The following is a 9,227-nucleotide window of genomic DNA, read 5'->3' on the forward strand; positions in this document are numbered from 1 at the left end:
GTTTGTAAACAGTTTAAATGATATTGCTGACTACCTTTTACGAAGGAGTACAGAGTGTATATTCCAGCTAACAGGGTTGAAGTCTGTGGGGTTGTTTCCGATTCGAGCCTGAGTTGCGAGGACCTGCTGAAACATATTGGATACTGAAGTGCAAACGTTTGCACTCAGCATCAGTTGCAGCTGACGGATGAAAACATACGTCAACTCAGACTCTTATCGGATGACCCTCGCCCGTTTTGCTCTACCTTACTACCTCCTCTTTGACAAAGTTCGTCTACCTGTTCGCCTCTTTGTGGTGCGAGTCATGAACTGCAAAACAATTGGGACACACAGCCTTCCATTGTAGCAATAAGGCCCGTTATGGGAATCATGCGAATGATTCCTGTGGCAGGGATGTCGAAAAGTGTCTTTACTGTTGGGAAAACCCACATGATCTCCCGGCTTGTCCGTACAAATAACGTGAGGAGAATCTTAAGCGTTCCTTTAAGCGATCTTTTGCAGAAATGCTTAAGATAGCTTCGCCTCTACGAACATCTATACCAACTTGTCTACTGACGAAGGCGACTGTGATGAACCCCAGGAGGGAACAACATCTTCTGCTGTGCCTAGAAACAATATAAAAAGGAGGAAAATTTCCTCTCCCAAACTTCGTCGTACAGGCCAGAAGGTGTCTCTTCATGGCTCCCCTAAAATAACTACTCAAGGAAGTGCTGGTGCAAAACCGAAGCAAGTCGCTCCCGGTCTCAGAAACCTGAGCTAGGAAAAGGAGTTCATCAAACACTACAAAAACTACATGTGGTCCCATATCTCAGCCAGAGAAAGAAACCAGCGCAGGTTAAATAAATTTCTCTGACATTGTGGATCATATTCTTACAGCTTTAAATATTTCTGACCCCCATAAAAGCATCTTGATAAGCTTTCTCCCCGCAGTAAAAACATTCTTAATGCAATTCACTGCAAAATGGCTCCTCCTTTCAGCGATTGTATCCTTCACTGTTCTACAGTGGAATTGCAGAAGCATTATCCCGAAAATCGATTCCTTTAAAATCTTACTAAATAACTTGAAATGCGATGCATTTACACTATGCGGGACATGGTATACTTCAGAAATAGACCCTCTCTTCCACGATTTTAATATTATTCGGTTGGATCGAGAACACTCTTACGGAGGAGTACTTTTGGGGATCATAAAGTGAAGTTCTTTCAATCGAATCGACCTCCCCTCGACACCAGGCATTGTGGTTGTCGCTTGCCAAACCAGAATTAAAGACAAAGATCTTTGTATTGCTTCCACCTACATCCCCCCTAGAGCCTTAGTTAGCCACCGACGGTTTGGCGATATTGCGGAACTCCTCCCCGCCCCGAGGCTAGTTTCAGGTGACTTCAATTCCCGCGGCACGGCATGGGGTTGCCTTCATGACGATAATCGATCTACCCTACTCTATTAGCTTTTCGACAATGTCAAGATGACCATTTTGAATACGGCTGATATGACACGGATTTCTGCCCCTCTAGCGTGTCCGAGCGCCTTAGACCTGTCCCTGTGGTCGACATCGCTGCGGTTAGATTGCATGCGGAAGGTAGTCTCTGATCCCCACGGCAGCGACCATCTGCCAATCGTAATTAATATTGCTAATGGTTCAGGACCACCAAAAACAATCAATGTTTCTTATGACCTCACACGAAGAGCAATAAACCGCAACATCGAATCCACACAAGAGCTTCCTCCGAAGAAAGAGCACGGGATCCTGACTGGCTCTATTCTCGACACAGTGATTCAAACTCAGACTAAAAACGTACCAGACGCGAACTCTCGCGGGCATCCTCCCAACCCATGGTGAGACAAAGAGTGCTCAGATGTGTACGCGGAGAAGGTCGCCACATATAAGACCTTCCGGGATGACGGACTGCCAGCCAGCTACCGACAGTACGCGATGGCGGAAACGCGGCATGAAGAGTTTGATAAAAACCAAAAAAACGTAGCTACTGGCACCGGCTCGTCCACGGCCTAACGAGAGATACATCGATGAGTACTCTTTGAGGCACGGCCCGGCGCTTACGAAACCGAAACAGTACTAACGAGAGTGTGGAATATTCCAACCGTTGGATATTCGATTTTTCCAAGAAGGTTTGTCCGGGTTCCGCCCCGGCACAGAATATCTACCGCGCCGCGTCCCCTCACGATAACGCTAACGAAACACGTTTTCGATGGTGGAGTTCTCACTTGCTCTCTTGTCATGTAACAATGAAGCCCCAGGGCCAGACAGAATCAAATTCAACTTGCTAAAGAATCTGCCAGACTCTACCAAGAGAGGCTTGTTGAAGTTATTCAATAAGTTTCTTGAGGGAAATATTGTCCCTCATGACTGGAGACAAGTGAAGGTCATCGCTATCCAAAAACCAGCAAAACTAGCCTCCGACCACAACTCGTATCGACTGATTGTAATGCTGTTCTGTATCCGAAAGTTGTTCGAGAAAATGATCCTGTTTCACCTCGACAATTGGGTTGAAGCAAATGGCTTACTATCAGATACACAACTCGGCTTTAGCAAAAGCAAAGGGACGAACGATTGTCTTGCGTTGCTCTCAACAGAAATTCAAATGGCTTTTGCTAGAAAAGAGCAGATGGCATCAGTTTTCCTAGATATTAAGGGGGCTTTTGATTCAGTTTCTATCAAAATTCTTTCTGAGAAGCTGCACCAGCATGGTCTTTCACCGACTCAAAACAACTTTTTGCTGAACTTACTGTCTGAAAAACACAGGGGCTTATGTCCTGCTTATAAATGTCAATTTGAGGAAGTGTTTAAAACTTTATTGTTTATCTCTGCAGTTACCGGAAAAAGAGCCTCCAGACATCTTCCTTAAATAATATTTGAGAACATCAAACACATTTATCCAAGTCATTTTTTATACGTGGCAGGCATCATTATGATGATCCGTGAATAGAACATTCTTCGTGATACGTTTCGCTATTTTTCTATGATGAAAATGGTTTATATTATCTTATCACTCGACTCGAAGGCGCCAACCAGTGGGTATCGTTAAGAGCAAAACATACCCCGGTCGGCCCTCGAACCAAATGGATATAAAAGAACAATAAAAAAATCTGGTTATTTCTCCTTCGGGTAATGAAATGGAAGAAGATGAAGTGATTGAAACTCTCTTGATTTCATCCAGCATATGAGAAAACTTTTCAAACACAGCCTCACGGCGTTGGCACGTCGCGTCGTCGGCATCGTCGGCGGTGCGGTGGTGGAACATGTTACTACAATTTTCCAAGAATGTCACCCTATCTAGACCCGGCTTCGCCGCCGCGGTTGCCACTAAATATTCATAAGCCAGTGAATTCCGTTATTTACATTTTGTCGTTCGAAATGTGCCTCCGGTGGCAACCGGCGGACCACGGAAAGCCCCTATCGTCGTAGGTGCATCTCCATAAATAAGCTTGTGGTTTGCTGAGCTTGCACGGTACCAACATCGATGTAGCCACGCGGAAAAATGCGTACCTTCTAGGTACGTAGGTACATGTGTTTTCCTGCGGCTTACTGGTACCGGTAGCGGAACTAGGTTTGGGTTCTAGCGCGAAATAGGAGAGCTTTCGAGCGTTATGACCTACTTGGCCCCGGGGGATTGAGATGGCTAGATTGGAATGTTAGCGAGCTTGATATTTGCATTGGTTATTTACAAATGAATTTTGAGGCCAGAGTGTTTTGATGAAATTTTATTACACCATCTACATTTGCTTTACCAATATTTGATGATACGGGGGAAAATGTTTCCATTCGTATATTTCTTTGACATTGACATATCATACATATTTGTGTTTCAATGTCAACATTTGAAGTTTTCTCTGTTTGATGTTTTCACATTTTTATTGAATTTGTTCAACTTGTTCGACATGTGCGCTGCCATCGCTCACTCTTCGATGACAACAAACTGGTGGCGATGAACAGATATCACTCGAGTATGTCTTCGTAGTTTACCAAGGATATGCCCACCTACCTCAGATGCCGTTGCTACGGTTGCTACGAAGCCTTTTTCTCCCTCCGAGGAAGCAAATAAATTAATATTTACCCAGCCACAAAGGAGAACGGAGTCAGCATTCCGAACAGTCAGGGTGTTTTGGTGGTTAAACGGAAATGAAAATAAAACCGAAATCTCGAACAGACGAAACCGCTGTTTCCATACAGCCTATCTTGCGGGTATTTTCGTGCAAGAATGCTAGGAGCTCATCTTTCTACACCACCCCGAACGGTAAGAAACGAAATTTGATGAACAACCTTTTCACTACCATTGCGTCTGCTTCGTTTATACGATTTCAGCTGATGTCTGGAGGTTTAGTCCCGGAAAATAATTAAACCAATTTTGAGACGAGCCTTTTAAATGTTCGAACCTGAAAATATCCTAGCGTTCAGCAAGTGAGCTACCAGGATGCAACTTTGCAACAGTTATATGACGGGAAGATCCAATTTGTTCGTCATCATCATCCGGTAAGCTTCTGCTTCCTGGCTCCATAAACGAAAGCAAAGACTGGTGCACCCGGTTTTGAATTGCCCCGCTAGTTATTCTTGTATAAATAATATATTCTGTTTTACAACATGTTTTCAGTGCAGGAATTGTTCCGCACTTGGGCTAGAAGCTGCATCGATATTCCTAACATGATCTAAGTGTACTTAATTTTAAAAAGAACGATGCTTTTCCCGCTCCTTTTACTTCAACTAAATTATGGGGTAATTCCATTTTGTAATTTTTTGGCCATTTTTTATTGCCCACAATGGTTAAATATTATTTAAAGGTTTCTATTGGTGGAACAATTCATACAATCGGTTAAAATTAAATTTACTGCGAAAACTTACTCTACAGTCTAGCTGTTTTACGCGCTCGGTCTTGTGCATATTATTGATGTTTGCCGTAATGCTAGCGCCTACAATTATCAATCGATTAACCTCAAGTTTTTAGTTGTTATTTATCAATGATTTACAACAGCTTTTTAACAACAAATTTGGGAAGCTTTTACGATGTTCACTTCGTTTCCAAATATATTTTTATAATAATAGTAGGCAAATTCCTTATACTAGGAACGGTCCTTGTGTGGTTTTCTTCAGGATAAATCGTTAAACCTACTGCAATTTTCCCAAAACCTATAAAAATATTTCTCGTTTGTGACTCAAATTACGAGTTGTGGTGTGACTCAAATTACGATTTGTGGTGAACATATCAAACTAAGCAAATGAGCTTGCTTCTTCTGAGCATTTTCCGAAGGAATATCATGTATATGTACCTGCTCACAAAGTTGAGATAAATGGTGTAGTCAACAACAAAAGTTTGAATAAAGTGTTCGTCTGCCTGTTCGTCTGTTGGTACCGCGGGTCATGATCTGTCTTAATTACAATTTGGCTACACAGAAACCCAGTAGGCCTGCTGTAGAAAGTGCGACCAGAATCATGTGGATGTTTCTTACAGCGTCCTTATTGTACAAAGATTCCGCATGATATTTCGGTGTACAAACGGTGATATGTCTGGTGTACAAACTACATGGGGATAAACTAAAACGTTCCTTTAAGGGCGGCTCCAAGTGGTCTTTCACATAAGTGGGAACATCCACTGGGGTACCTAGTTATAAGTCATAAGCTATAAGAATAGGGGGCAGATTTTCTCTCATAAACATCTTTGTAAAAGCCAGCAGGTTTTCTATTGACGAGGCTTCGAATGAGACGTCTCTTAGAAGTCCTGTAAACCAAAGCAAAAAGCTTCTGGTCTCAGAGATCAAACAAACAATTCCCAGAAAGCTCCCAAGTGTTCCTTTGTTTCAGTGCGATAATAATCGCTATGATGGGATTTTAAAATACTCTGAAATTATGGACTGGGTTCGTCAAAAAAACTTTCAATATTACTAATCTTCTTAAAAGTAGTTAACTACCATATGGCCCCTCATTGCAACAATCTTACCAATCAGTTGCGAATTTGTTTAATTTCCAAAATTAGGCGTAATTTCGATGACCTCACACGAAACATTGATTGTAAGAGGTATACTGCTGCCATATCCGAAACTATCAACTCGACACAGGAACTTTTTCTTGGAAGGAGTACACTTATTGTCCGACTTCCTGCTCAATACCGCGGTTCAAACTCAGAAGAAACGGGTACACGGCAGAACACTAAAAGACACTCTTCCAATACGTGATGGGCCAAAGAGTGCTCCAACAGGTCTTCCTTCGACAGAAACGCGAATGAAGAGTTTGATTAAAATCAAGAAACGGTTGATCGACGGGTTAACGAGAGAAACATCGAAAAGCACTTTTTAGGACATGATCCAGCGTATGCGCAACCCAAACAGTATTAACGAAAATGTGGAATATTCAACGTCCACAGAATAGAAAGGAAGGTGAGTACATTCGATAGCTTAGAAGGTTTCGTCGAAGTGATGCGGATGTGAGTAGGGATGTCATTCACGATATCGACCATATTGTCTGGGCGTGCCCCAAGCATTATTCCGCTAAGTCTCGGCTAATGGATTTCCTTCAGGGCCGAGGATGGCCACTCAACATTCGGGTACGGGATATTGACGCATGTAGTGGTGTCCCTATATGTCTACCTATCTACCAGTTTTTTTGAAATCAGTTGATATCCAAATTTAACTCTTTTTCCTCTCTTTTCATATTTTCGGAAATTTCTGTTTCTGTTCCCTTTGTTGTCATGTCTTCGATGATCGGTAGCAGATATCATGTACCCTAACGGCGAAGCGATTGTGGGTCGCGTTTATCTGACCAGGTCACGTTATGAAGCATCAACATCATCTCGAAAAGAAACTTTTTGCAAACTCTGGTTGTAATCTGGTTGCGAATGGTTTAATACTTTCACACTTCAAACGACATTTAAAATGACGTTCGATTTTTTTTCTTTTGGAGAGTTTAAGTTGTTCTACTGGATCTGTAGAGCTTGGTTCTCGGAAGGGCTCTGTGTCTGAATCAATCACTACAATTGCAGACCAAACGGGCAATGTCATCCACTAAAACACTGCTTACGCCCAATTGCAGAGGAGCATGATTCTGATTGTTATATTGATTATTGATTGTACAGTTCAGATGTCAGGGTGTGCGGATTTTATGATCGCTTGGTAATTCGCGCTTGAGATCGCGTTGATCTGATTATAAGTGTAATAGCGTTCATTGAAGCATTGGGGCGTTTTTGTGTCGTTGAAATCTTAAACGTAGTTGTGCGAGAATGATCACGTTTGCATGTTCGTCTTTGTGTATCATGGCGAGGGGCTCGAGCGTTTGTAAATTAACGTGTTCGATCGCGTGGGCTTTTGTACGTCGTATGTTCTAGCGTATATACAACTTCACTTTTATAACCATGTGGCCATGTGCATATTCGCGATTCGTGTGTTGTTGAGTGATCACGATGAACGTGAATAGGATATTTAGTTTTTGATGAGCGGTACAGCTGCTAGAGGGAGTTTCCCCGTAACACTAGAGTTCCCGGTCATGTCGCCATGAAACGTGTTGTCTAGTGGACATGGGCCTTATTTTTTGACTGGGCCAACTGAATAGACCTAGGTTCTTCTGGACGTGACCGATTCATGATCGTGCAAATAAGAGCGTTGGTAAGTTCACGCTTGAGATCGCGTTCATAAATTCACAAGTGCTTAAATGGTCACTTTGTTACCGGGGTGTTATCAAATTTGCGAGATCGTGGGCGTAGGTGTACATTAGAGTGACAAGCAAAAAATGACCCCTATCGGCCCACCCCTGAGTCGATTCCTAGTCCTACCAGTAGTGCTTGCTCCAAATTTGAAGCAAATCGGACAAGTCTAGCTACTGAACCAGCGTGCCTGAAGTTTGCATGGAATTTTTCGACAATTTATATGGAGAAAACCCACTAGCTCGCATTTTTGCCGCTAGGTGGCACTGTATGCATCGTATTATCACTATACGTGAAAATAAGAAAGATAATTTAATTCTCTACAACTTTGTCGAAGATTGCTAGTCAATCCGACTTTGTTAAAAGAAGTTATTAACCTTTTAGTGAAGTGATGTCTGAGTCAGTTTTGCATGGGGCCTAACAGTGTATGGTTGTGTATCAGTACTCGATTACCACGAACTAAACATTTTTGTGAAACAGTGGTTAGGTTTAGCTCAATAGCATGATCAGAAGAATTATAGTAAATAATACGAGTAATGTTTTGGCTAGAAAATTTTAGTTCCACCTATGGCCACATAGAGGGCGCTAACACTAACTTTTCAACGGGTAGAGATAGGAATTAAGTGTCTTCTACAAAGTTGCAGTAATTCTTCCGAACATCTCAATATTCTATCTCTCTTCTATAAAAAGTTAGTGTTAGCGCCCTCTATGTGGCCATAGGTGGAACTAAAATTTTCTAGCCAAAACATAACACGTATCATGTACTACAATTCTTCTCAAAATACTATTCAGCTAAATTTAACCATTATTTCATAAAAATGTATAGTTCGTGGAATTAGCGTACTGATAAACAACCAAGCGCTGCTACGCCCCATGCAAAACTGACTCAGACATCATTTCGTTAAAAGTTTAATAACTTCTTTCAACAAAGCCGGATTTACTGGCAGTCTTCGACAAAGTTGTAGATAATTAAATTATCTTTCTTATTTTCACTTGCAGTGATATTATGATAAATACAGTGCCACCTGGCGACGAAAATGCGAGCTAGTCGATTTTCTCTATGTAAATTGTCGAAAAATCCCATACAAACTTCAGGCACGATGGTCCGGTAGTTAGACGTGTCCGATTTGCTTCAAATTTGGAGCAAGTACTCCTGGTGGGACTAGGAATCGACTCAGGGGTGGGCCGATTAAGTTTTCAAAAAATCATTATTTTTCTGGGCAGTCTAGTGTACATGGACGATCGCGAAGGGATCAAGAGTTTATATGTTAACGTGTTTGTCGCGTGTACTAGCGCGTATGTGATTTCGCGTGTATAAATTCGATTTTAAAACCGTGTATGATTGCGTTGACCATGAATATGATACTTAAATTATAGTGGGAGGTTCAGAAGCTAGAAGAAATTGTGTTCCTCCATATCACTAGAGTTTCATATTTTATTGACATAGAACGTGTTATTAGTAGATACGAGCGTTATTTTATGATTGGTCCAACTGAATTCATGGATCTATTTTATTAAGGCAGAGGGTGAAAACTTATGGACGTGATCGATGCATGAGCGTGCGAACACGAGCGTTTGTAGGT

The sequence above is a fragment of the Topomyia yanbarensis genome, chromosome 3 (genome assembly GCF_030247195.1).
Source record: "Topomyia yanbarensis strain Yona2022 chromosome 3, ASM3024719v1, whole genome shotgun sequence".
Classification (NCBI taxonomy): domain Eukaryota; kingdom Metazoa; phylum Arthropoda; class Insecta; order Diptera; family Culicidae; genus Topomyia; species Topomyia yanbarensis.